This window comes from Neofelis nebulosa, chromosome 1, assembly GCF_028018385.1.
Source record: "Neofelis nebulosa isolate mNeoNeb1 chromosome 1, mNeoNeb1.pri, whole genome shotgun sequence".
Lineage (NCBI taxonomy): Eukaryota > Metazoa > Chordata > Mammalia > Carnivora > Felidae > Neofelis > Neofelis nebulosa.
Window position 1 is genome coordinate 50,882,922 of NC_080782.1, and position 27,566 is coordinate 50,910,487.

General features: G+C 40.2%; 1 protein-coding gene and 1 long non-coding RNA gene across 9 annotated transcripts in view; both read right to left on the reverse strand.

The window, feature by feature from the left end:
• The window catches only part of EBF1 (EBF transcription factor 1), a 392,556-nt gene that overhangs the window by 323,501 nt on the left and 41,489 nt on the right, over nt 1–27,566 (reverse strand). The window lies entirely within an intron of this gene.
• On the reverse strand, nt 20,915–22,087 carry LOC131507242 (uncharacterized). Its single transcript, XR_009259407.1, has 2 exons — nt 21,474–22,087; nt 20,915–21,223 (listed from the first exon to the last, which is right to left on the reverse strand). It is a non-coding gene; the product is annotated as an uncharacterized LOC131507242 (long non-coding RNA).

The following is a 27,566-nucleotide window of genomic DNA, read 5'->3' on the forward strand; positions in this document are numbered from 1 at the left end:
ATCAAATATTTATTTAGTGTACACAGGGCTGGAAGGTAATAGTGAACAAGAAGAATAAAGTACCTGGTCACATAGAATTAGCATTCTGTGGGTGGAAGTGAGAGAATCATACCATTAACAAGGAAGCAAATAAGATATTTCAGTAAGACCAGGGCCTCATCTGTTTTGTTTGCTACCATATCCCCAAAGCCAAGTAAAGTAATATGGACTAATAAACATTTGTTAAAGGGTGAATGGAGTGTGGATTGGATGGAAGGATGAAAGGGAGTGTCAGAGAAAAAGTGACCAAGAAAGGTTTCTCTGAGAAGGTGACATTTGAGCTGAAAAGCAAGAAAGAAGCTGCCATGAATGTTCTCAAGAAAAGTTCCAGAAAGAAGAAACACCCAGTTCTCAAGGCATGAATGGGTTTGGCATGTCAGAAGAAGACCAGGGAGGCTGGAATGTGGGGGAAGCAGCCCAGGGCAATAGGGAGAGAGGAGGAGGTAGAGACCAGAGCCCAAACAGGGACATGATGAGGACCAAGTACAGAAAATAGCAAGCAGTTGTGATAGTAACTGTATCCACCCAGCTAGCATTTTCAGAACCTCTGAGACTGACTCAATGTCAGTTGGCACGGAGAACACAAAACCTCCTTTACCACAATGGGCTTAGCCAAAGTTTTATAGGAATGAAATCTTAGGTATTGGTTTTTACAAACAAAATGGAAGAATCAATCATATGGGTTTTCCAACCCTAAAATATGAGTAAGATGTTATCTTTTGATAACTATTACCTTCATTATATAAATATTTAAACAAACTTATTATAAAATACTAAGAGTCAAATAAAGAGATTCTCAATGAGAAGGAACTATAGAAGTCACAAAGAAGGACATGTAACAAATGCACGTATGGAAGAATGCCCAACCACACTAGTAATAGGAGACATATACACTTAAGTCCCACTTTCATGTATTGAATTAGGAAAAAGTAAATTTAGTGATAATAATGTTGGCAAAAATGTAGAGAAAGTGGTACACAATCAATAGACTTGAGCACAGGGAACTCAAGTTGTTGGAAAACCATTTGACATTACGTATTGAGAGCCATGAAAATATTTATAATGCCTGAAAAAGTAATTCTTCTGAGATTTGTCACAAGGCTTTCAAAGTATTTTCTACAAAGCCCTTGGGTTCTGCAGACGAGCCTCAAGGCCTCTGGTGGTTATGAAAGGGGAAGAAGGGGTTTACATACTCTACCCCATGACAACCAGCATGGTCTGTTTTATATACTCAGGCTCTTTATATAACAGAGTTCACTTAAAAAGGCAGTTCTGATATTTTTTTTTTTAAAGCTAGTCCTTGGGGTGCCTGGGTGCCTCAGTCAGTTAAGTGTCCAACTTTGGCTCAGGTGAGTTCAAGCTTTGTGAGTTCAAGCCCCGCATCAGGCTCTGTGCTGACAGCTTAGAGTCTGGAGCCTGCTTCTAATTTTGTACCTCCCTCTCTCTCTGCCCCTCCCCCACTTGCACTCTGTCTCTCTGTCTCTCTCTCCCAAAACTAAATAAACATTTTTTTTAAAAACTAGTCTTTAAAAATCATAATCCAAATTATAAAATAATTATAAATATGAATGTGTTCATTGGTATTATTTATAATAGTGAAAAATGAAAAAAACTCAAACAAGTAGGAAAATAAGTTATTATCCATTAAATATGGGCTATTTAAAGATATGGAAAATTTTATACAAATATATATGATATAATATCAGAATCATACATATATAATTGGAATTTAAAACAATACACTATTATAACTATACGATCATAACTTTTTTAAAGTACAGATGAATTAAAAATGCAATATGGTAAGTATGGTTGGATTGTGGGGTTTTCTTTTCTTTTCTTTTTTTTCTATCCCAAGTTTTCTGTAATGTAGCTAAATTACTTTTATAACTTAATAAGAAAAAAAGTGTTTTGTGGTGCCTGGGTGGCTCAGTCGGTTGGGCATCTGACTTCAGCTCAGGTCATGATCCCACGGTTCATGAGTTCAAGCCCCACATCAGGCTCTGTGCTGACAGCTCAGAGCCTGGAGCTTGCTTCAGATTCTGTGTCTCCCTCTCTCTCTACCCCTCCCCCACTCATGCTCTGTCTCTCTCTCTTCTTCAACAACAAATAAACACTAAATAAAGGTGTTTAAAAATAATCTTGATGGCTGGGGGCCCATGCATTATTATTTATCTCTGTGCCTCAGCATCAAGCAAAGGGGCTGGCATAGAAGAGATGCTCCATAAATATTGGTTAAATAGACTTTTTTTTTTTTAATGAAAATCCAACTATAACTAAAGCAGCAGAAAGAGGCAGGAGGGATTCCTTCTGGCCGGGCTAAAAGAAGGCCCCATGAAGAAGGACCAGGTGGGAAAGGTAGCTAGGCAGAAGGAAGAAGGGAAGTCAGAACTTGGAGATGGGAAAACACAGAATGTGTCTGGGGAAAGGAAGAAGTCTGGGTCACAGAAGCATGAGGCACCTGAGGGACATTCAAGGAATATGAGGCTAAAAAGGTGGTTTGAGCCCACAAGCCAAATAATTTAGGCTTTACTAGGGAGGCAGAATGCTCCAGCAAACACCTGTGAGTGAAAGTGACATGTTCAGAACTAGGCTTCATGGAGACCAACATAGCTGTCGTGTGCACAGAGGACTGGCCGTGGCAGCCAGGAGGGGTGAGAAGTAGGGCCCAGGAGACCAGCCGGGAGGCCCCTGAGGAAGCAGGCACGGATCAAGGGCTGGAGCTTCAGGAACGGATAGCTGAGGACCCCCGGCTGGGAAAGGACTATAAAGTAGAACTCTCCCACAACACAGGCCTGGAGTCCACTAAGACACAGAATCCATCCTTAAGAAATCTGTACCTTTGCGGAAAGCAGTAACTCCCCCTCGCCTCTGCCACGTCACCCAGGCTTACTTTCGTGCTCTTGAGTGCGTATGCACATCCAACAATTAAAGCTTCAACGTGTCTAGCATTTGTTTATTAGCAGTCCCAAATGTTTCCTGTGCTATATAAAGTTTACCTTCGACCTCCACTGGGGAAGCGAAGGGTGGGGCAGGGAGAAGGGGAGGAGGCCAAATCTGTGCTGGACTCACGAGCGGACCATCTCGTTTTAAAATAATGCATTAACTCTGAAGCCCAAATCAAAAGGTTGCAAACTCGCATAAAGCACCGGTGATTTAGAGCTCCCTTCTATACACAGTTCAGCAATGCATGGAATGTAAAAATACATGGAAACCACAACACAGCAGGAATCTTGCTGTGCTGCTGGCAGAGGTCTCCGTTTCCCACACAGGCCCTAAATCTGACCCAGCGATGAAACTTTTAAATTTGTAAAAATAGAACAGTTGGGAAATCTTGGCCACTTTTAGTTAAAATAAAAAACAAAACCGCCATATTTGTGGGGGTAGTTGAAAATCTGCCATAGTTCTCCCTTCTTTGAAGGAATTTTAATGGTTAAAAAAAATGTTTTTTCAATGTTGAACTGTGTATTCCTTTTTTAGGTTTGCTGGTGAATATACTGTGGGATGCTCTGGAATATGCGGACTGTTTTCGGTTTAGAATCTCCACTGCGACCGGTCCTAAAACGACCAGGCGACACCAATGGGTTCTAACAAGTACCCCTGCTTCATTTTCTGAAGCATAATAATACTACAACTACTGCACATTTATACATTATGTGCCAGAATCATCTCAGGCATCCCTCTATCCACAACCCTACAAAGACAGGTACCATTACCCCTGCTGTACAAATTAAAGAAATGAGATGAATTAATCAACCTGCTCAGGTCCAAGTGGTAGCCAGACAGAATTCAACTCCAGCACCATCTGATTCCAAAGTCCAGTCTCTTTTCATTATACTTACATTGTAGGAATAAAGTCCCCTCCTCCACCCAAAACAGCTATATTTAGAAACCAAGACATAGATAGCACTGTTCCTCGATCAGCTCTTATCTAGTTTTCTTGGACTATTACATAAAGCTGGCATAAAACAAAGGGATATTTCTCACTTCTTCAACAGTTCTCTTATCTATACATTATTATTCTTGAACGTAGGCAACTCCCGTGCCTTACAGCATAGCCCGTGTTAAATTACGAAAGAATCTCATGGCAAGAAAAACTGTCTGTCTCTCTATCTCTCTTACACCACTCCGTCCTTTTAAAGTGTCTCGCTAATATTTACTTTGGAATTGCCATGAACAGTATTATGACATTGGCTTCCTTAAAAATTTAGCTTTCACAATTAGCACTTGGAATGAGTACATCCAGAGAATGCATTTTGCTCAGTGCTTACAACCAAATTATCTCAAGAGGCTATCAAGAGCTCTCAAGTCATTTCGTTAACTATGTTCTCCATTTAACTGAGCCCCACACAGACAGAAGGGAGGAAAAAGAAAGCTAGACTTAAAATATCACAGAAAAAAAAGTCAAATATTCTATTCCCTCTCTCTTTCCCTTCCCTACTTTCTCCACCCTCCCATATCCGCCCCACCCCCAAACTAAATATAGAGATGAAATACCAAAACTCGAACTTAAAAATTCCCAAAGCGGTAATCAACAAATCATTTTAATATGGAAAGCAAAAATTAGATGCGATGCCCAAATTCACATGAGCAGCCACATGGAAGACAGGAAGTGGGGCACACCTGAACATGCTTTAGGAAGTTCTGTGCACAGTTACCCCGGCTTTGCAGCTCTCTCTTCCTTCCACTCCACAGCACAGGAAAGGCAGATTCTGAGTATAACACCAGAGCCCTGGCTTTTCCTACCATTAATCGTAAGATTAGATCCTGGATACAGAAATGTTAAAGGATCAACAAACATAAAGTTAGCACTGAATTCAAATGAATTTTTTTTTCCTTTCCCTTTCATTGAAGGGAGAGAAAAAACAAAAGCTTCACATGGCTTCCTTTTCTTGACCCACAACAAATTCCATTAAACTTCAGAAACAATGCTTTGTGATGCTGGAGGATGCGGACAGGAAACTGAAGAAAGACTTTACACAAAAGTTAAAAACATCTCTTTTGGAGGGAGGGCTGTGGCAAGGAAAGGTTGCATCTTGCTTGACAGTTAGAGCTTATGGCAACCGATAACATAATTAAATTTGGATGTCATGTACTTGTGACTGGGATGTATAGCACATCAAAATGGATTTATTGTTTACTCAGAGTAAAAGAAATACACAAACACCTGTAAATAGTTAATGATTGCCCCAATGTTTACACGTTCAAAAAATGCCCTTTGGATTAAATTCCATCATATTTTCAAGTTACCTGAAATCATCTCTTGTGGAATGACTATCAGTCATCTGGGCATGGTTAATTCATTTTCAAGACAGAGAGAGTCTTCTTCCTACCTACCCACTCCCCATACTCCTTTGTTTCCTGGGACCCTAAATTTAAGATAATTTAGTAAAACAGGATAAGCTTCCAAAAATGCTGTAATAAAACTGGGCTTAGATCTCACCATTAGTAAGTCTATTATAAAATGCAGTGTTTGCAATGAAAATCAGGTTTGTGTCTATATTTCATCGCCATCCATAAAGTTTGGGGCCATTTGAAACTTGATTCAAATGATTTAATTCAGATCAAAAAATTGCTTCAAAATGATGTTCAGCAGTAATTTTATTGGGCTTATTTTGGGGAGCACTCAAACAATGTTTTTTTTCTGACTTGTTGGCCCCAAAATGCAAGAAGGCTTAACCTCATTTGCAAAATCAAGAAACAAAGATACAGGCCTATTGTGCAATAATCAGCCCACATTTCAATGAATAAGTAATATTTCTCACAAACCCAAGTTAGATAGTGGATTTATTTAACCTCTTGGGGTCAGGTAATAAATACTAAGTGAATTATTCAGCCCAATGGCTAATCAATACAATTCCATGATATATTTTTTGTGTTTCATAAAAGGTTGTACACCAAAGGCAGTGAGCAATTATGGAAATTGGGCCAGAGCGCCTCTCAATTCCTCTCCGGCTTGAAACCCCAGCAGGCCACCTTGACAGCAAATCGATTAGTGCTCCAGTGAAGCGGCTCAGTGACCTCTGACCCGCTTCCAGCGCGGCCTGACAGAGGAGAGAGTATTTTATATTTATTTTATTGAATTAACTCCATCTTGCCTGTACCAACGCTTTACACATATTAGGCGGCAAGCTACAAGCTACTTCATTGTCGTTGTTTTCCATCGCTCTTGCTAAGCAAGCCCCACCCCTTGCCCTGCGGATTTCTTTGTCCTGGTTTTCCTTTCACTTTTGGCCTCAATATAGGATTTCAATCCACCCTGAGACTCATGATGGAGCTCCAGGTAATAAAAACCAAGAGCAAAGCTCATAATCCTCCTGCCCTATGGTTCCTACCTACCTGGTCCACTCAGGACAATGCCCTACCCCCCATATTTTCCCTCATAAAAACAAAGGCCACTCAATAAAACCCGGCTCAACATGGAGCTCTTTCGGAAACATTCAAGAGAACATCAAGGAGTGAGGATATTTCCTACTGGAAAATTAAAAACAAACCAGAAGCCTTAGGTATTTTCTATTTTTGTCACTTAATTATATTATTGGCTCACTGAAGCCATCAAACAGACAGACAGAGACAGAGCCTGAGAGAACCAAGCCAGCTGAGTTTAGGACACTGTTTCATCAAGGGAGCAATAAATACAAAGGCCTATCAACCATCAACGAGTGCCTATGAGAAAGGGAAAATTCCTAAATCACCAAAAATTTTTCAGCTTTACTCCTGCTGTTATCAGTGAAAACCACCAAAGTAGATGAAACATAAATGCCAGGAAGAAATTGAGAGTTCCAACTCAGAACTCTCCATTTAAGTTGGCAGCTCTGGGTATTAAATAATACCAAAGGTTAAATTATCAACAGCAATTTGATGCTATAAATCAAAGGAGTGAAGAATCTTAGACCACATTTGAAGGATGCTATATACATAGAATAGTGGTTTAATACATAGACTCTGAGGTTAAACTACCTCGATATAAATCCCAGATTTTTTACTAACTAGTTGCAGACTTTGTATAAGTCACTCTGCTTCTTTGAGTTTCAATTTTCCCAATCTCTACCTAAGGATGACCACAATAGTCTTGCATGTAATAAGTAATGTTGACTACCATTATTATTTAATCAGATCCCAAGATGTTTTCCATGGGTAGGTAAGAAGTAATTTTTCAGCCTCGTTTTATGAATGGGGGACTGAAGGATACGGGTGATCAGAATTTACCTTTCACGTTATCACCCCTCCTGGTTTCACACATACACAAAAGTATTGTGATAACCACTCACTTCTCAAAATCTCTGTCTCTCTTGGGTTTAGACAACCTTGAATGTTCCCATTAAACATTCAGTCCTTGGGTTAATCTACCCAAAGACCTAAAATGGAAGTTTTCTTCTTCTCTCCCTTCCCCATCCAATGGTGGAGAACATGAAACTATCTCATTCTATTCTTAGCACCTTGCCCCAGTGAGTGGACACTTGGGCCCTGAGGAGCCCTGGCTTCACGTGTGCAGAACAAGAGATTGAGTTGATAATGCAGCAAAGGAGAAGGACAGTGGGGTATGAGAAGGATTCCAGAGTTGCCCTTCAACTGCTCCATCATCTCATCAGGGATGGGTCAGCATTTCCAGACACCTTGCTTCTGAGAGGAAGATAAATTCACCCCTGAATCCCCTCTAAGTTTCCATTGCAACAAGGATCACTGTCACCTTCCCACCTGCCACATCAGACATACTTAGAGACAACAAAATAGGACTGAGGTCCAGCTCCATTTGCAAAGACTGTTTCTGCACAAATGCCTTAACCTAGACTCATGGGCAATGTTGGAGTGATAAGATCTACTGACTGTCAAGGCTATGTTTGAAGGACTAACCATAATTCTTGGAAACTGTAGTAAGAGAATATCTTGATTTTTCTCCTCATCCTTCATTGCTTCTTGCTATCCTAGGAATTCATGATCTTTTCTTATCTGAGCAGTCCTTTCTCTCTTAGCTCATGACCCACTGGCTCTATCTTTCCCTTTTGGTAGACAGAAAGGTAGACTCACCCTCTTCTTCCTTTGACCTACAAACCTCACGGCAAAAAGTCAAACCATCTGGGAAGCAGTGGAGAGAAATGAGGAGGGAAATCCGCCCATCCTCATCTTCTCTACCTACCACTTAAATAATAGCCCAGATATTTACAGCCAATGAAAATAACTTTGTATATATATATTCTTCAATCAAGATGGACCTAGCTAATCATGCCAATGAAAGATAATCAAGACTCAAGGCCAAAATACTTAAAATCGAATGCAGTGGCAGCTCTAGAACATCCATAGAAAAGGAATTTAAGGCATGATTATTATAGGGTGAGAAGACTTTGCAAAGTTGTCTAGCAGCTAAGCTCCATAGCAAGCAAACATAGTTTCTACTTAGAGTGTATGTTTATTTGAAAAGGCCTGGGGATGAGGGGGCTGATAGAGACTAAGAGAGGGGAAAAAGACCCCCGACCCCAGCCATTCCTTGGTAGTGCCAATGATCTCATGATACTTGGTTTGCTTTGGGGCTGTAGGACCTAATTATATTCGCAAGACTGTCAGCAATACTTTCAATGCTGGCCTTGACCTGGTGCCTGGGCCCCTAGAATTGCCTATGACAATCTCAGACACTACTAGACTTCTAGCAGCACAGGTAATGGGATTGGGTAGGAGGAGATCCTGGTTCAGATACCGAGTGGCTGTGTGACCTTAGGCAAGTCACCTCATCTCTGGACCCTCACATATAAAATAGAGAGGCTATTTCCTTTGTATAAACATTATGGGACTCAAAGTGGTTTGTTTATCTGAATGTGTGAGAAACCCAAGATGGAATGTTTACTTCCTTTGGAAAACTGGAATTTAACAGCCAAAAGAGTTTTTTTTTTCCCCCCTATGAAGGAATAAAAAGGACTCCAATCTGCTAACCCCAAAACCAAAACAGAGTCCGTGGTATAAATGTGTTAGCCAAGATTTCTGCAAGCATTCACTCACAAGTCAGCTGTGTTCCCTGAGTCTTTTTGCAAAATGGCACAGCACATTCTTCCTGGTCCCACAAAAAAGAAAATCCTTCACACCTTTGTATAACTCTATGCATTAAGCCATAAATTATTCTTCCTCTCTCTTCCACTTTCAGAATCTATACAAAAGTGATTACCTCAGTCATTTCTCAATATTACTTTCATACTTGGAAAATGCATTTTCAAAAAGTTATTTATTTTTCACAGCATGTCAGGTTGTTATATTGTACTAGTTAAAATAAAACTACTATATAACCTACTGTATACTTTTGCATGCATTACATTTCCCTACAAATGCTGTGAAGTGGGATTTTCACAGGTCCTAGGAATATTTATTTTAAATATTACATTATATTTTATTTTAGCACCATTCCAGATTTTAAGGAAGAAATAGGAAAGCCAGTTGCTAAAGTAACTTAGCTATTAAATAACTTTCTTATTGAAGTTCTCCATTTCAGAAGAAAAATTATTTAAATATTAAAAGCGGTTTTACCATGAAACTTAACACCAACTCATACTATTATTCCTTCTCAAGAGCTCTTGGAATAGCTAAAAATGTCCCTTTGGATTTGATTCATGCTCACCTAAAAGCAAGAATCGGGCCAAGAGTAAAACGTGTAAAGCATAAAATACCGAATGAGCACAATCCAGCATTTCTAATAATGAGGCCCACAGGTTCTTGATGCGTATGGTTAGGTTTAAAATATTTCCTGGAGTATTTCTAAAGGGTGACAAAACAAAACACAAGATTTGCTTGAGGTAACCCTAAATTTTACGCCTGCAATTGTTTTCTGCTGAAACATAGTATTAACCGTGCTCTAAAGTGCCGTGAGTTTCTTTAAAAGGCCACCTCAATTAAAGCCTACACAGAAGGACACGGATCCAGGTGCTGTCGTTAGCACTTGTAGTTTTGACCATGGGTGCCCTCAGAGCCTAGTGGGAGGCACTGGCTGCAGTATAATCCACCAAAACAAAGCTGACCCTTGCCTGTAAACCCAAGGAACTATGGTCACCCACTGGTACCTCACTGGGCTCAGAAAATGCTGCTCTCTGGCTCTCTCTGTGGCTGAGTGAGAGGCAGAAAGAGGAAATGCTTAAATATTTAATAAACGTTTCTGCAGAGGCTTTTGAGCCCTAGCATGAAGAGTCTGAAAGCACTAGCTGCTTTACATCCATTGAGGACACTACCAAAATGGCTATCTATGATCCTGATTACAGGCGACTCTAGAAACTAGTTTCTTTTCCTTTTTCTTCTTCTGAAGGTGAGTTGGCAGCGGCCTATCTTGAAATCTTTCAGAATTGCTTTAATCTCTCATTTTCGTTTTGTCTCAAGCGACGCAGAATGTCCACCCTCAGTGCCCTAGAGGTCACAGGCAGCAAGTCCTTGAGCAGGGAAAGCATGCTTAAAGAAATAGCACAAGAGTGCAGAAGAGAAAGCAAGGATACTCCACATGTATTTTTAATACCACCAAATTTAGCTAAAATGTGCTCCCTGGTAGTGCTTTTAACTAACAAGCAGGCAATATATTGCACTGTAAAATGTTTTATTTTAACACCTTACAGTTTTTTAGCTCTATGGCTGTTGCAGGTATATCCATTAAAAGCAACACAGACCATAAATCAGAATTCCATACCTTTTCACAGCATATGAATCTATTCTCCTGCTGGTAAGCACACAGCTTTCATTGATGCCGATGGGGGTGACATATACTTATGCAGGGGAGAATAGACCGCTCTATACATGTGAATTTATGCTTTTAGACAGGTGGTTGTATGTAGACAAGAGACACCAATAAACAGATTTTATTGGAGCTGTTTAGAAACAGATTCTGTGCTACATATCTACAGAGGAACAGTCATCTTTTTCAAAGGGAAATACAGAGGCAAATGCCTGGCAGAGTTATAATCTACAAGTTCACTACCACGATGTGGTACCCATTCTCACACATTTCTACGGTCATTTAAACTGAACATGACCAATCCTCAATGCTTTAAAAAGCTAATAGTACTTCTGAAATTATACAGCATCCCTCACCGCTGCCGTGAAAACACAGCAAACACTGCACATGCGAAGGCAAATGTTAACTTTTTAATGCTCTCTGCAATATACATACCTATGCGAGCAGAAGGTATAGATTCCCAGAGGAATAAGTTTTAAATGAAGCGTAAATCTTTTACATCACTGCCAAAGGGACCAATACACAGGCTTTAAGGGAATATGCTTGTTATGTTTAAAAAATAAATACTAAAATAGTCTGTGTCACATATGGATTCTATGTCTATTACACATAGATATAGATAGATATAGATATAGATATAGATATAGATATAGATATAGATATAGACATAGATATAGATATAGACACAGATATATATATAGAGATATATGTATGTATATATATATATATATATATATACACACACACACATGTATTACTTGTCTTTGTACAATATGTGCTTTGATTTTCTTTTTGCATTTTAGAGACTTCCAAAAAGGGAACTCACGAATAATGCAAGCTACGAAAACAGATGTAGAAAATATTTCTAAAAATCAGCTTAAATCCCCATAATTTACAATAGAAACTCACACAAAGTAGTTGACATTCAGCATATGTATCTAGTTGTGTGTGATGAACACACAGGATATATCCTTTTACCTGGATAAAATATCTATTTTCAGAGGAATCCATAAACTAGAATAAACCAGCTCTCATCTTCAGTGTCTTTCTGTACTTCATTTTAAAGACAGCTTCCTAGAAGACATTGGAAGGGTCAGCTGACTTTTACTTACTGCACCATATATTGTTCATGATTGACACTGTCATGTCCATCTATTGCAAAGACTTAAAGGCCATGACAATATTTAACTACTTACATTTGCTAGCACGGCTGTGGTAGAAGGAACCACAACACACTGATCTATCCAAAAGAAAAAAATTAGAGAGTGGCACAGTGGAATTTATGAATGAGAGTGCTTTGGCTGCAAAGCATTCCCATTATAGCCCTCAGCCACCACAAAACTGCTGTGTAATTGGAAGAGAACTTTTTCCCATGCAAAGAAGTTTGTAGTCAGAGCCAACCTACCAGGGCCAGCACATTGGCGTTAAGGGACGCACACCTGCAGCCAGCCTCCCTCACTCCCTGGGACCTGGCCCTTGCCTGCACCCTCTGCTCACCAAGGAACCTAGATCTAAGAAGACCACAGAGGCACAGTCTGAAGGACTATTAAACTTTGGAGGCCATTTCATCCACTCAACTTAGAGGTGAAGAAATTGAAGCCCAGGAAAGCAAAATAAACAAGTCTCAGGTACACAGCCAAAGGCAAAGCCAGGACCAGAACTCGGCGTTCCTCATGCCTCCTAGCCCAGAGCCCCTCCTCCACCATAGGTCTAAAAGCTGACCGTACTTCAGAGTTTATTTACCTAAAACCATGGTCAACCAATTCAAATGTTATCCCAAATGTCATTTTGGTTGGGAAACAATCAACTTCCTCTAAACCAGCCTAGGCATATTACCATTTTCCCAAAGGAAAAATATTTTTTCTTTGTGTCTATGTATGTTATGTGTGTGTATGTTTGTTTTTTGGTCCCCCAGCAACAAAAACTGTGTGGAAGCTTAAATTAATTACCATCTTTTTCACTTGCCTTTAAAAAAAAAAAAATCTTCTAAACAGAATTATACCATAGATCTCATCTGCATCAATATCTGAAATTTTAAAAAGACTAAGTTCTTAAGTTCAGTAGGAAAGACTCTCAGGTCTTGGGGTGCCTAGGTGGCCCAGTCGATTAAGCGTCCAGCTTCAGCTCAGGTCATGATCTCACAGTGTGTGGGTTTGAGACCCACATCAAGCTCTGTGCTCACAGCTCAGAGCCTAGAGCCTGCTTCAGATTCTGTGTCTCCCCCTCTCTCTGCGCCTCCCCTGCTCACACTCTGTGTCTCTCTATCTCTCAATAATAAATACATGTCAAAAAAAATTTTTTAATAAAAAATTAAAAAAAGACTCTCAGGTCTTGATATATTATATTTCATAGCAGAAGTGTTACATATACTATTTTTTATTTATCAAATATTGACAGTGAAAAAAATTAAAAGTTAAGCATAATGTTGCAGTAGGGAGCTGTTTTAGGTTAGGTGGTCAAGAAAGATCTCTTTAAAAACATCTCTCTGGAAAAGATAAGACCTGATTTACATAAGTCACATTTTGTCATAAATGACACAATAATAGTAAGCACCTATTATTTAATTGAATCGGGCATTTAAGGTATGTATTATTTCTATAACACAAAACAATCCAGGAGGATGGATGTTGCTATCCCAATTTTGCAGACAAAAAAATCTAAGTTTCAGAGATAGTTACTCATCCAAAGTCACATGGCTAGTTTACAGCAGACAGGAGGCTTGGAACCCTTGTCTATCTGGTTCCAGTGTCCCGTGCTATTTCTACTCTCCTACACCGCACTCTGACTAAAAAGAGCATGCAGACATAGAGATTTGCTCTCTGTCTGATCATCACTTTCCTGGGGGCATGTTCCCTGACCACTCCCTTCAGTAAATCAGTTTTTCTCCTCCCTAATATTTTCACTCAAATCATCCTCCGGCATAGCCTTCACAACACCTTTATTTATGTGATTCTTTTAACATCATCTTTATTTATGTGATCCCTTGAATGACTGTCTTCTCTGCTGGTCTAAAAATCTATGCAAAGTCTTCAACAATGTTCGTTTGGCACGCAGTAGGTGTTCACTGAATGAATGAATGAACCACTACTTCAAACTTACCTGCACTGTAACTCAGTGCAAAATACACAGCCAGGAGAACCCAAACTGCTGTCACTGTCTTACTGTTCTAGGCAGATCTGATACAACCACAATTTACATTCAAATTAAGTCTTTTATTTAAACATCTCTGAGTAAGATAAAAATAAACAGCTGGAAATAGCTGACAAGAGGGAGGAGGGAAGAGTAAGAGATGGGGAGGCGGGGAGAGAGAAAGAGAGAGAGACCAAAATAAGTTTAGAACTCTGCCAAAGGTCTTGAAGGTAGCAGCAAAGCCATAAATGTCTCCCGGCACTTCATATGTCATGAGGGCTTGCAGATGGAAATGGTATCAGTTCCATTCTCCGCTTCTGTTTCAGCTCACCAAGACACTGCTTCAGGAAAAGGTGATGTGATTTATCCTGCATTCTATCATCTGAACCCCCTATTAACTGGCACTTGCACAGTCACAGTACAATGATAAATGATGGTCATAATTATGACCCTAATTCACAGCAAGTCACTAAGGTATCCTCTGGATTATAGAAAAATGACATTAGGTGAGAAGTTCTTTGAGAGTAGAGACCATGTTATACAATTCTCCCAGGGGAGAATTTATACAACACATAATTGTTAAATAAAACTACATTGATCATAACCATGTTATTGTATCAGAAAATTATGTGCAGTGTATACCATGTGAAGAAATTATCTACTTACCAAAATGTTTAACTACATAGAATACCCGCTAATGTTTGTTAAGAGAAGTTCAATTCATCCTAAATTGAAAGTGACAATCTCAGTGGAAGATATTCAGCCCCAACCTCCAACTTATTAGCCGACTAAGAAATTACAATATTGGGACTTTCCAAGAGGTGTAAGTTAATCAATGTATTGTGGCTGATGGTGTTATTGTTGTTGTTGCTTTAATCTACCAGAGACTACTGTCTGGGTATTTAAATTCTGATACAACGAAACAAACCACCACTCTGAAGACAAGTTTGATCTGTTTTCACAAGAGGAGCCTAGCTGGGGGTGCAGAAGAGGGAAGATGTTCACAGAACTGGCACAGACTCATGACAAGTAGAAATTCACTGCATCTTTAACATATAAACTAACCATTTGCTATCCTTTCCCAATTTACAAGGGAGAAAATACCTCTGAACACAAACACTGACACAGAGAATATAAAAATTTAAAGCAAAATTATACTTTTTCAGAGTACAGATCCGTGAGATTTTTATCTCTGAGTCAAATAAGTAGCTTGTTAGTCATTTTTTAAATTTTGTCATCTATTCAATAATACTCAGTGTTAACTAAGCAATGTAATATAAAGAGCATAGCAACTGTTAAAATATTTCTTTATCTCATCTACACGATATCTCTTTTCTCATTCATTCATATTTGCAAATTTCTAAAGCAACTTCTGCCAGGACCATAAGGGAATTAGTTAATTTCTATAAACAAAAGCACAGGAAAAAAAATATTCTCAATGTACCAGAGCTGAAAACAAAGACTCAAAAGAAGGGAAAAATATTAAATAACCTTAGGACCTCACCAAATACATTTAATCCTTTGAATAACTGTATAAATATTTGAGTGTCTTTTATTTATGTTTTCTTTCTTTTTATTATAAAGATTGGCTTTATAAAGTAGTCCTCTTTAAAAAGAGGAAAAAAAAGAAACTGTGGTTTATTATTTAACTTCCGAAAAGCCAACATCAAAGATGAGACTTTTGGCCTTCAACACCAGATCATTTGTAATTTCTTCTTTTTTTATTATTTTAAAATATTTTTTTTATGTGGAGAAGAGTCAGAGATCTCAAGAACTCTTATTTTGAGGCCTCTCTTAGCCAAGCTGAGTTGATGGGAATTACTCCTTTCTGCTAAAACCCAAAAGAGAAGCTGTATACACTCCCTCCCTCTATTCTCTTCATCTCTTTCCACCACAACCCCCCACCCCTTCTGACTCAACATGAAAGCACTATTACTCTTTTTTTTCCTTGTATTTAAAGGAAGAAAAAAAAAAAAAAAAGAATCCTAACTGCATTGGAGGTGCGAGATGACAATTCTGTCACATACAAGAAATGATCTGAAACTCTTTTAAATTTTTTTAACAAACCCACAGTGTTTGCTTAGGACTGGGTAAAGGCTGCTTCTTATCTGCATATGTTACCCTGTAAACACACCACATACATAATTCTAAGGTAGTTAATGAGTGATTCAAATAGAAATAGAATTAAGTTCTAGACAATGAGAGTAATGAAACTCGGGGCCAATGAAATAGAATGCAAGTCCAAAGCTGTTTGGCTAAATTAAATTGTGCAGCCTACAATCCAATTTCTATTGAGACTGCAGCAGCTTGAGATAAAGTTGTCATAAAGTCTTATCAAAATTAGTCAAGATAACATGAACATTAAGAAACCATATTTAGATCATTTCAATTCTCCCATCTTTCCACCATGAAAAAGGGGGATAGGAAAATGATCTGGGTGTTTCTCGTTTCTTCTTCTTCTTCTTCTTCTTCTTCTTCTTCTTCTTCTTCTTCTTCTTCTTCTTCCTCCTCCTCCTCCTCTTCTTCTCCCTCTCCCTCTTCCTCTTCTTCTTCTCCTGCTAGTTTTTTTAAGTAGGTTCCACACCCAATGTGGGGCTTAACTCACGACCCTGAGATTAAGGGTCATATCCTCTACCACCCAAGATAACCAAGTGCCTCAGTTCTTGTTGGCTCTATTCTCCCTCATCTCCCCACAACCAATTTGATCCTTTGTTCACTGCCCACTCTCCTCTATTCCTGCTACCACTAGTACTGACCAAGATTTCAATCATCTCTGGGTCTTACTATCATAGTAACTTCCTTACTTGGTCTCCTTGCCTCTGGGCTCCACTCCCTACAGCAGTGCTTATCCCCCCCCAACTCCAACTCAAATATCATTTCTCCCTAGCTTTCCCTGAGCCCATACAGAATTAATTAGTCCCTGATGCTGTGTTCCCTGATACCACATCACACATCTTATTGGTTAGCTCTCTGCATACATCTATACTTCTCTCAATCGTACAATCACTGTGGGCAGGAAAAGCTTCTGTTACACTAGCATAGCAGCAACAGGGTCTCCCACAAAACACATCCTCAATAATCTTATTGAATTGAACCCATAAGCTTTATCATGGAATTTGGTTCTTCACTTAACTGTGCCAGGTTGTCCATGGTAACACAAATCCTGCTAAATAAAATATGTTTCTACAACATAAATAGAACGTGTGAGAGAGATTGGCCTAAGTGGAGTGGTGGATGGAAAAAGGCCCAAAGGGGTCAAAGTATCATCTCAAAATCTCTTTCTGCAGGAGCACGTTAGGTAGGTCAGACAGCACAACATGCTAGATTTTTTTTTAAAACAAATGCTTATTGAGTTGTACACTTTGCTACATGTTGGCAACTCAAAACCTAATAATATATGGCCTCTGCCCTTCAGAAAACTAATGACAATGACTGAGTATGGAAGGAAATTCTGAGAAACAAAAGATTTCATAGTAACCATGACTGACGGGATCAGCAGTTCTGGTAAAGTGGATGGAAGGAACCCTACTTTGAAGTGTTTGCCAATTTCTTTGGTGTAAATATTCCCACCATGAATGATTTAAGCTACCAATGAAATATCACTAACAGAGGTGGGAAGAGATTTGTTCTGCTGCTTCTTATGAGTAAGTGTAAGGCAATTCCAGCACATCACTGGACAGGATCCATACCCCCCACAGCTACAGGCTAAATTTCTATCACACAAAAAATCATCTGATAGACATTTTGAGCACCTACTGTGTGTCAGGAATGGTGCTGGGTAAGGATAAAATAGTGACCATGCAGTTCAGCATACTATGCTAAGAACTGACCTAGCTGGGAAGAAGATTGCAACCATCTCCAAAAATTAAGGAAAGGGAGCTAGAATCTGATGGGTGAGTTGAACTTAAGTGTTTTAAGAAGGGAGGAAGCATCCCTGACAGAAGCAATAGGAACAGCATATAAGGAATTTGCCCTTTATCCTCAAAGCAATAAGAAGTCATTGATGGGCTTTAAGCTAGGGAAGGGCACTATCAGTCTTGAATTCTAAAAATCTCCCTATGGCTCCCGTGTGGAATGAATGGATTCTAGAGAGGCCAAATGGAGATGCAGGACCTTTTGGTGGACTTAAAGCAGGAGTTGGGGTGAGGATTGGGGGTGGTGTGAGGAGGACAGAGTTAAGAGATACCTTGCGTGGCTGTGGGGATACATGAGAAGGCAGTGGCCAGGGTAATTCCCAGGTTTCTACAACTGCAGGGATAGACAAAGCTGTCAGTAATTTGAAGATGACCGGGGTTGGGAAGCAGAATTGAGAGTTCGTGTTTGGAAACTGAGTTTCTCAACATGGATTTTACATCCCCAAATTATGTATAAAGTGGCTCCTTACAAAAGAAAAACCATATCTGTTAACATGGCCTTGGGGACCTTCATGCACTGGCCCCAACCTTCTTCTCGGCTTCCTTTTCCACCACTTGCCATGCACTGGTATTTCCCTACCCCCACAGTATCCACTTCCCCAAAACTTTTAGGAGATTCATTTCCCCCCCAAATCCCCCACCAATATCTACTTTCTAATTCTTGCTTCTTGGTAAAAGGCAAACATTCGATATCTAATGCCAGAACTGTCTGTATTTAAGGCTGAAGATGTGAAGCTCAGATCATGTCTCATTCATCTTTGTATCTCTCCCACCTGTCAAGAGATAGGTACCATATTTCCATATTTTTATATCATATTTTCCAAGGAAAAACCACGACACGTGCTTTGACAACATGAACACACTTAGATGAAGAAGACAGACTGGTCTCCAGAATACAATAAGCACTCCTTAAACATTTATTGTCTATGCATTCATATGCTCATGGATTAATTCAACTATCACTGAAAGCCTACTATGCAGAAACAGACAGCAGGTATTCAATAAAAAGCAAAGGATGAACTCCCAGACTCCCAGAAGCTTCCCTTCCTGTAGCCAGTAGCAGATGCTTCTGATACTTGTCTCCTATCTCTGTGGTCCACTCTGATTTCAGCCACATATCTCACCTTCCATGGTATGCCAACACTGAAAGAGCTGTCTGGTCTGCACACAGGACAGCCTACAAGTATCAAGGTGTCAATGCACCCAGGGACAACCTTCTACCAATGGAGTAGAAGGGCGAGGAAATAAACGCTCCAGCCTCTTGTCCTTCAGCATGTTTTGCTCTGCCTCTTAGGACATCCCAATGGGATCAAGCACCTTTTACCTAAGCAGTGGCTTTGATAATGCATCACTGTCTTAGTTTTTCTTCCTTATCCATTCTCACTCTCCTCACTTCCTGCTTCCTAGGATCATGCCCACATAAACTACCCGCATCCAAATCCCTGTGGAAGATCTACTTTCAGGAGAAGTTCCAAACTGAGACAGATTCCAACAGAAATTGCCATTTCAGTGTCCATGAGAAACTGAAAACAGAAACTTTAGAAACTCTTCCAATTCTGTTGTCTATGAGGACCATCTGTGGAGGGTTGCACATAGTAAGTGCTAAATACATATCTGGTGAATTAAATCCAAGTAAAAATCCAGCTTCTTCACTGTAGTAAAAAGGAGATAAGGTATGTGGCTTCCCAAATCATTGGTTTTGACACACCATTCCCTCAAGTTCTTAGAGTTCAGTTTGGCTCTGTTTCCCAACCTTGGCCCAGAATGTTAGAACATATCTATCAATACATTAAATGTCACTTAAACTTCCTAAAATGATCCCAGAACGGTAAAGAAAGAAAAAAAAAATAAGCTTCTGATTTAAACATATTCAGCTATCCATTAGCATGACAAAGTCTGCATTTTATTTAGACATTGCCATTAATAATGAAATGATGTATGATTTCCACTCCTGCAGCTCTTCCTTCCTTGCACAATCAATTATACATTTAAGAAAATACTTAGTGGATAGAAGGCTTCTCTAATTAACATCACTTAGGGGAGGCTGCAAGATTCTTAAAACTGAAAAGATCTCTCAGATATATAGGGTGGTAGAGGGAAAAATCCACTCAAAATGTTTGAGTCTTGATTAGAAAAACATAAACCTTCACATTCTGAACTGTTAAATAAGGAAAAACTCACAAAGACATACATTTTTTAAACCAATTAAGACTCTGAGGTGAACCAAAGATTCTGCAGAGTATAAATTTTTTCCCTTTTTGTTCCAGCTAAGATGCCAGGACGAACTTGAAATTAGATCTTTTGGGTGAGACTCAGCCCTAGAATTGCTGTCCCCTTAGACAAAACAGTCTTCTCTGTCAAAATCATTGAGGATTTAAGACAGTTCTTGGGAATTCTGGAAATTTTCCAAAGCGAGAATCAAACAGTGAGCATAAGATTTCCCAGAAGGCAAAACTAGAATGGTTTTTCTCACTAAAATTATTACATATCACATCCTGTTGTCAGGAGGGATGCTTATCTTGGGATAATCTCCAGTATGAATTTGCATCCTGGTTGTCCTGCAAAACGAACTCTCCAACACACCACAGCAGATTCATTCAATTTGGCAGGTCCTAACGCTTTCTCTTTCTCTCCCTCTAGAGGCAGAAAATAAGGCTTGATTTCAAGGCTTATTAGAAATAAAACTTGGGATAAGCCACTCCACCAGGAACAGAAAGCAGGCCTTGACAGAAGGCAAGGAGTGTGTGGAGAAAGTTGCATAGAGGAGAAATGGGGGACAGTGGCAAAAAGGGGGGGTCAGTAGATAAGGTGATGTGCAGAGCACTCTCTCCTCTCCCCCTCTTCTGTCTCTGCCTTCTCCTGCACCCTTCATACCCTCTTCCTCTCTCCCACTTTCTCATTTTCTCTCTCTCCCTCCACTCCCTTCCCTTTCTCTCTTTCTCTCTTTCTCTCTCTCTCTCTCTCTCTCTCTCTCTTTCTTTCTCTCTCTCTCTCTCTCTCTCTCTCTCTCTCTCTCTCTCTCTCTCTCCCCCTCCATCCTGCCCTCTTTTCCTCCCTCCATTGCTCTGTCTTCCTGTCTCTGTCTCCCTGTCTCTCTCCTTCTAACCCCTGTTCTGTCTCCTGTCTTCCACCGCCATGTTTTTTTTTTTTTCCACCCACCATGTTGACCTCCTGCTTCTGGAACTTGTCCTCACCACTCTGCCAGGACAACTCCTCCTACAACAGGAGCAATCTATGAACTTCCAGAATGGGCTCTGCATACGCTATGGGTGTGACAGCCACATCACTAAAGACAGCAGATATCCCAGGACATTTTCTTTCCCCAGAGCCCCTCAGCCCCAGGGCCCCTCAGTCACAGCTCTCAGACCTTGGGTCAACTGGGGCAAAAGGAACTTTCTCCCCATATCCCATAAGCAGATTTTTAAAATACTGTGGATGGGGGCGCCTGGGTGGCTCAGTCGGTTAAGCGGCCGACTTCGGCTCAGGTCATGATCTCCCGGTCCCTGAGTTTGAGCCCCGCGTCGGGCTGTGTGCTGACAGCTCAGAGCCTGGAGCCTGTTTCAGATTCTGTGTCTCCCTCTCTCTGACCCTCCCCTGTTCATGCTCTGTCTCTCTCTGTTTCAAAAATAAATAAACATTAAAAAAAAATTTTTTTTTAATAAAATAAATAAATAAAATACTGTGGATGAACAAACTTCTAGCAATTGATGGCCTCCTTTCCTATTGCTAGCTTATCCCTCTGTGGACCAGGAACCCTCTTGCCAGGGCCCAGAAGCCATCTCAGAAGGAAACTCAGAAACTCAGTTGCAAGAAAGAAGTTTCTCCTGGGAGAAGGGAGAGGGGACAAAGCTGGGCGCCTGTGCTCTTTTTAATTCCACATTCTGGCGAAGAAAACCTCAGGTCTGACTTTAGAGCCTTTGACACATAATTGGTAGCCAATTTTCCTAAGTGGTGAGTCAATTTTCTGCTTGTGAAATGTAACTTTACCCTGGTGCACACCAGGCCCCAGGGTTTTCAATGTGGCTTAACAGCAATTATATGAATGTTAGGAAGGGGGGAAGTGTTAAAGTCTCTACATTTACATTTTTCATGTTTTTGCCTCTTAAAGGGATAGGAGACATCTCCTAACCAACCAACCCATGAAAAACCCACCCGAAGGCAGACACAGGATATCCTGAGAAAGAAAACCATTTTAAAGCCACACCACAAAGGGTATATTTTTTTAAATTCTCCGCAGTGCGCACACAAGTAGTGAGATGTAATGGGGAGGCGCTTAACAGGAGGGGTCAGGGCATCCTGCGCCTAGTTCCTCCGGGGCTATTTTCTTTGCTCCCACCCTCCCCCGCTCCTCCCCCCAAACAAATGCCCCGGTGGGCAGGCGGGCGCTGGGCCCCGCCGCAGGCCGCGCTCCCCCCCTGCAGCCCCAGGCGGCCGGCGGCTCCCGTCCACATGTGCGACTCATGTTTCGGCTTTCACTGGCGACAAACTGGAGCCGGGGCCTTTCCGTTTAGGAGGAACTCGCTCTGTGTCGCTAACAACAACACAAACACCGGCGGCCCCTGCTCTGTGCTTCGCTGCCCACGGTGCGCTCGGCACCAGGCTGGATTTATAGCAAGGAGCCCCGACTGTAAGAAGTAATTCATGAGTCCCCACAATGCCACTACTGAGAGGCATCGGGAGGGGGGAAGAAACGTCCGCGGGCTCGCTCCCTGGGCGTCCGTCCCAGCCCATCCCGACGTGCGGGTCTGAAGTCCCAAGCAGCCCAGCACGTGCACAGCTTGTCCTCATTCATTTTGTTTTAATTTTTTTCTCTAGAAGGGAGGAGAATAATGTCCACCACCTCCCCTTTAGCATAACTTGTTTAAAACCCGACAGACTTAAAAGACGTTCCTTGGGCATTAGTTGCAATACAACGGTTCTACTACATACATATGTTTACACAAACCTACATGGCATCTCTCTCTCTCTCTCTCTCTCTCTCTCTCTCTCTCTCACTCTCTCTCTCTCTCTCTCACACACACACACACACACACACACACAGGCTCATAATACACTCACAAACAAAAAAAAAAAAAAGAAAAAAAAGAAAAATCCCATCACTTATTATGGACTTTCCTGGAAGATTTAGTTATGTTTGTTTCAGAAAGACATAATAATTTTAATAAATCTGACTTGGGAAACATCTATCATGAATGACTTTGGAAAGGTGGGAAAGAAAACAAAGTAACTGATGTTAAAAATCATTTAGTAGGGGGAAAAATATGCAATGTAAAAATTCCACCAAAAAAGAAGAAATCGAAAGTCATGTAGACAAAGATTTATTGCTTCACAGCCCCAAAAAAAGCTCTTAACTATCCTGAGGCAAAGAGGAAAATATTGCACATGAAAGCTACCCTTTGGACTATCACACTCAATTCCAAAAGATATCAAAAAAAACCCACAGCAAAAATATACACACGAAACTTTGTACCAGATTCTGTATTAAAAGTAGGCTTGTCAGGTCTCATGAATACCTCCTGGTCTGTGGTTACAAGTTTCGGTGTTCAGCCTTTTCTGCAGATCAGTTTGGGGTTTCTCCAACTCTGAGCCACAGCCTGTCAAGATGATCCTCTCCAACCCCAGCCTTTTAAATCCCACATCTTTGTTTTCCCCCTAACTCTCAGCTTAATTGTCTCCAAGTTCCTGCATCGGTCAGCCATTCCAAGCTGGAATTAAAAGATGGACAGATCCTTTACCCTGAGAATTTGGAGCTGTGAACCTTCTTCAGGAGAGGCCCAGGGAGGGATAATTGTTTTAGTGAAGCTCACTGCCTCGTCAGTGGTCCATGAGACCCTGCTGAGCGTGGCAGCGTACCTTTGGCAGTAACCCAGGGCAGGTTCAGGAAACCGTTTCGTGTTCCTGCCCTTAGCCTTGTGTCAGTGAAGCCTGGCACATCTTTTTTGTGGTTGTAATTTAAATGAGACAACCAACTGCACAGCTGTGTCGGTCAAATTATGCAGGGCCATGTGGCCTTTCTTCCATCTTTAAAAAGTCCAGGGCACCTCTGACCATGTTTGAGAAAAACCCAAGGGAGCAATGACCAACAAAAGGAATAGTGATTATGCCAGCAAAGGATGGAAATTTGCCTAAATGAATATATTAAAGGCTGCACTCAGAAAATGGAAATGTTAGTTTTTAATAGAGGCAGAATGGTGTCATGATTAAGACCCTGATCTTTGGGGTCCGACACAGCAGGGCTGGCGTCCAAGCTCCCACACTTAATAGCTGTGGTGACCTTGGGTAAGTTATTCAACCTCTCAGAGTCCCTGTTTCCTCATCTATAAAATGGGAGGAAATAAGAATACTCCCCACACAGAGTAATTGTTAGGGATTAAAGAGAGACTATTTAGCAAATATATACAGCTTAATAAATGTTAGTTATTATTATCATCATCACCAAGAGCAATTACAACAATAGCACAAGGAACATGTAAAAGGCAATGCCAGTCACCATGCTACCAGTCATGTGCACTCCAGGAAAAGACTAGTTTTACTTAGCCTCCAGCTGAGAATTTTACATATCGTACATATTGCATATTACAGAACTATGTCCTTGCCAAACTGTAAATAAGACTGATATGACTGAAGTTTCTATAATCCAAATTATATTTTATTCAGTTTACACTGCATGGAGAGTTTTAACATCTCTCTCTCTCTCTCTTTCACACACACACACACACACACACACACACACACCAGACACATATACATGGATGCATACTACACCAATACAAGCCAGCAGATATGTGGGTAGAAAATCAGTACACACACCCTAGAATGAAAGGAACATAATTATCAACTTTATTTTGACAACTCTGTTCAATGATACTCGGTTATGAATTGAATGGCAAAAGTAAACTCTTTGAAATACTGAAAGCACGACCCATTGTGTCTTTGCTCCTAAGGGCCCTTTAAAAGCTGAGGTTAAATTATAATCAGATGGCAGAAGGATAAGACCCTCACCTCAGGGCACTTCTTTGGGATAAATGACCAGTTCTGGTCCATGTTGTAAGGGATTGGTGGCCCAAAGCACCATGGGGCCAATGACCCCTTGCTGGTCATTAATCGTTACCAAATTCCCTGGAACCAAGGTCATTATCGCTAATATAAACTTAAATAAAAATTCCAGAGACATATGGATTTCTTTTAATAGTCTTATTTCTTTTGGTTTTTATAGGGCATTACTATAGAATTAATGTTCAATACATTAGCTCTGTAGTTGGTTTGTCTTAACACTTGATCCTGCTTAAAGTAAAGGTTTATTGGACATAAAATAAGAAATGAAGGAAAGAAAACGAAAAACAGGAAATCCTGAGAGGGCCTATTCTGTACCTGGAATTTTCAGAAAGTCGTTATCTATGGGACTCACAAGTTTGTTTCCTTGGTAATCTGTCAAGATATTATAATGTTTGAATGTAAGGGTTCAAGAATTTCAAATTTTTAATATATGCATATGTAGATATATATGTACATATTCTACATACATAGAATCCTGGACTAAGTTTTGTTTCTCAGTCTCTCATCTCTGCACATTAACAAAAGAAAAAATGTTTTTGAGATTTTGTGAGATTCTAATTTCTTTAAGCCTTAGGGATATACACTGTGTTCTAACACACAAGCACAAGCCCAGCATTCTAGCAAAGCATATAATCTCATAGCTTTATTCTAAAGATACTCAGTTATTTGGTCTTAAAGGGAATTATCCACCACCAAAAATACAGATATAAAGTAAATTATCAATTATTTAATAAATGTGCTATGTGCAACTCAGTGTATATTTTCAAATATCAACAGTTGGGCTGCTCCTTCTGGAATAGGCTAAACCAGAAAATCTGGTTAGATGCACTGAGGTGTCAGAGAGATAGTCTCTGCTGATGGCCTTTTGGGGTTACTGTCTCATATAGATAAATGTGCCTGTCCACTGCCTCATATTTTATAAGCCTACAATTTTCCTTGCTAGCTCCCTTTCCCATCTTGCCCAAGTTATGCTACCTATAAATTTAAATACACCAACTCAATTAGTCTTGTAAGGTACATCATCTAATGGCCTCCCCCAATTGCCCTCTACCTTAAGGTGGATCTCAGCAATGGATGTGGTCCTTGCCCTCTTATTACCTAGCTGATACCTGGGATGAAGTAATGAAGAAGAGTGAAAGGTGGGTGAGAATATTGCTCACAATTCTAACTGTGAGGTTGCTATTTACTGGATAGTACACCTGCTACCCAAGCAAATGTTTAAGAACAGGCTACTGTCCGATGTTAGATATAAGAGGTGACTAGATTTATAGGAGTATAGAGCATTAAAATCATTGAGAGAGAGGGAACCTTAAAGATCCTAAGCGTCCAATTCTATCATTTTATAAATGGGGAAACTGAAACCTAGACAAGTTAAGAGACTTGCTGAGGCTCACATATCTAAATAATGGCAGGGGCGGTATTAAAAACCAGGTCTCCTGTGTCCTAGTTCAGCATTCTATACCAGGTTGCTTCTCATTTTCATTATAAATGAAAAATCCAACTTCAGCTCAAGCGATTTAACTTATCAGACCTAGAATAGAATCAAAGCATGCTCACTCCTTAACAGAAGTATATTCTCGAATTGGGGTTTGTAATGGAGGTAATAATATCTTGAAGATTAAAAATTAGCATAGTAGGACATTAACCTAAGCTGAATCTGACGCATAATGAGTTACTTCATTAAAAGGAGGGAGGGAACCAGGTGATATGGGAGAAAGATGTGACTCAATGGAATTGGTGGTGATTTGAAAAAGAAAAGGGGATCCCATACCAAATATTGTTTCCTTAATGAGTGAAGGACCTGAAAATTCCACACAATACCTCTAGGGTAGTCCCCACTCAGGGATAGGGGCTACATTTTATGTCACACAGTATATGCTTCCCAAATATCTAGTGAATAAATAACATGCCGGTTCATCTACCCTATTTGAGGTCAAGGAAATCAATGGATGCTTGTCTCTGTGGTCTCTGTGAATGAAAACAATGGCTCCCAAACAAGAGAATACCCCATCATGAAACAATTTTTATAAGTTTAGCAGAATTATTCTTGCTGGGTTCCAACCTCCAAACATTTGGAGCACAAGGGAGTTCGGCTTGTCGAATGGTTTGTGATAATGGTCGAAGAGAAAAAGAGAAGGAGAGAAGATATAAACTTAAAATTTCATCTTTTTTAAACTAGGCATTTGCCCTCAATTACCAAATAGTGGACACAGGAGAAAAAGACACAGCCCTTAGCTAAGTGATAGTCAGTTACATATTTGAACGAAGATGGAAAATTAAAATATCTCCAAGCCAGCCCAATCGTTTTAGGCAGGCCAGATAAGCATATAACCCAGAGGCTGAGGTATGTGTTGCTTCCTCCTTTCTCCCACAACCTGAAAAAGTATGGAAGCTGCTGATTATCCACTCCAGCATCCTTTGTGAATGCTCCTTTGCCTATTGGAATCACATTCCTTCAGTTCACTGGAGACTATGCCAAGGACTACTAATTTCTCTCAGCACCATGCCCATGACTTCTGCCCGTCCTTGGCAATTCAAAAGGTATGACAAACCTTCTCAGGCAACATGTGACACAAAGGCAGTTCTGAGTAGAGGGAAGTTCGATGTACTTTTCCCCCCCTTCCACTACGATTTCTTCAGAATTTGATCTTACAACAATACCTCATTTCCTTTATTATTATTTCTGGAAAGGACAGTTTGTTGAATTTGTTTAGGGTTAAATATAAGACAAT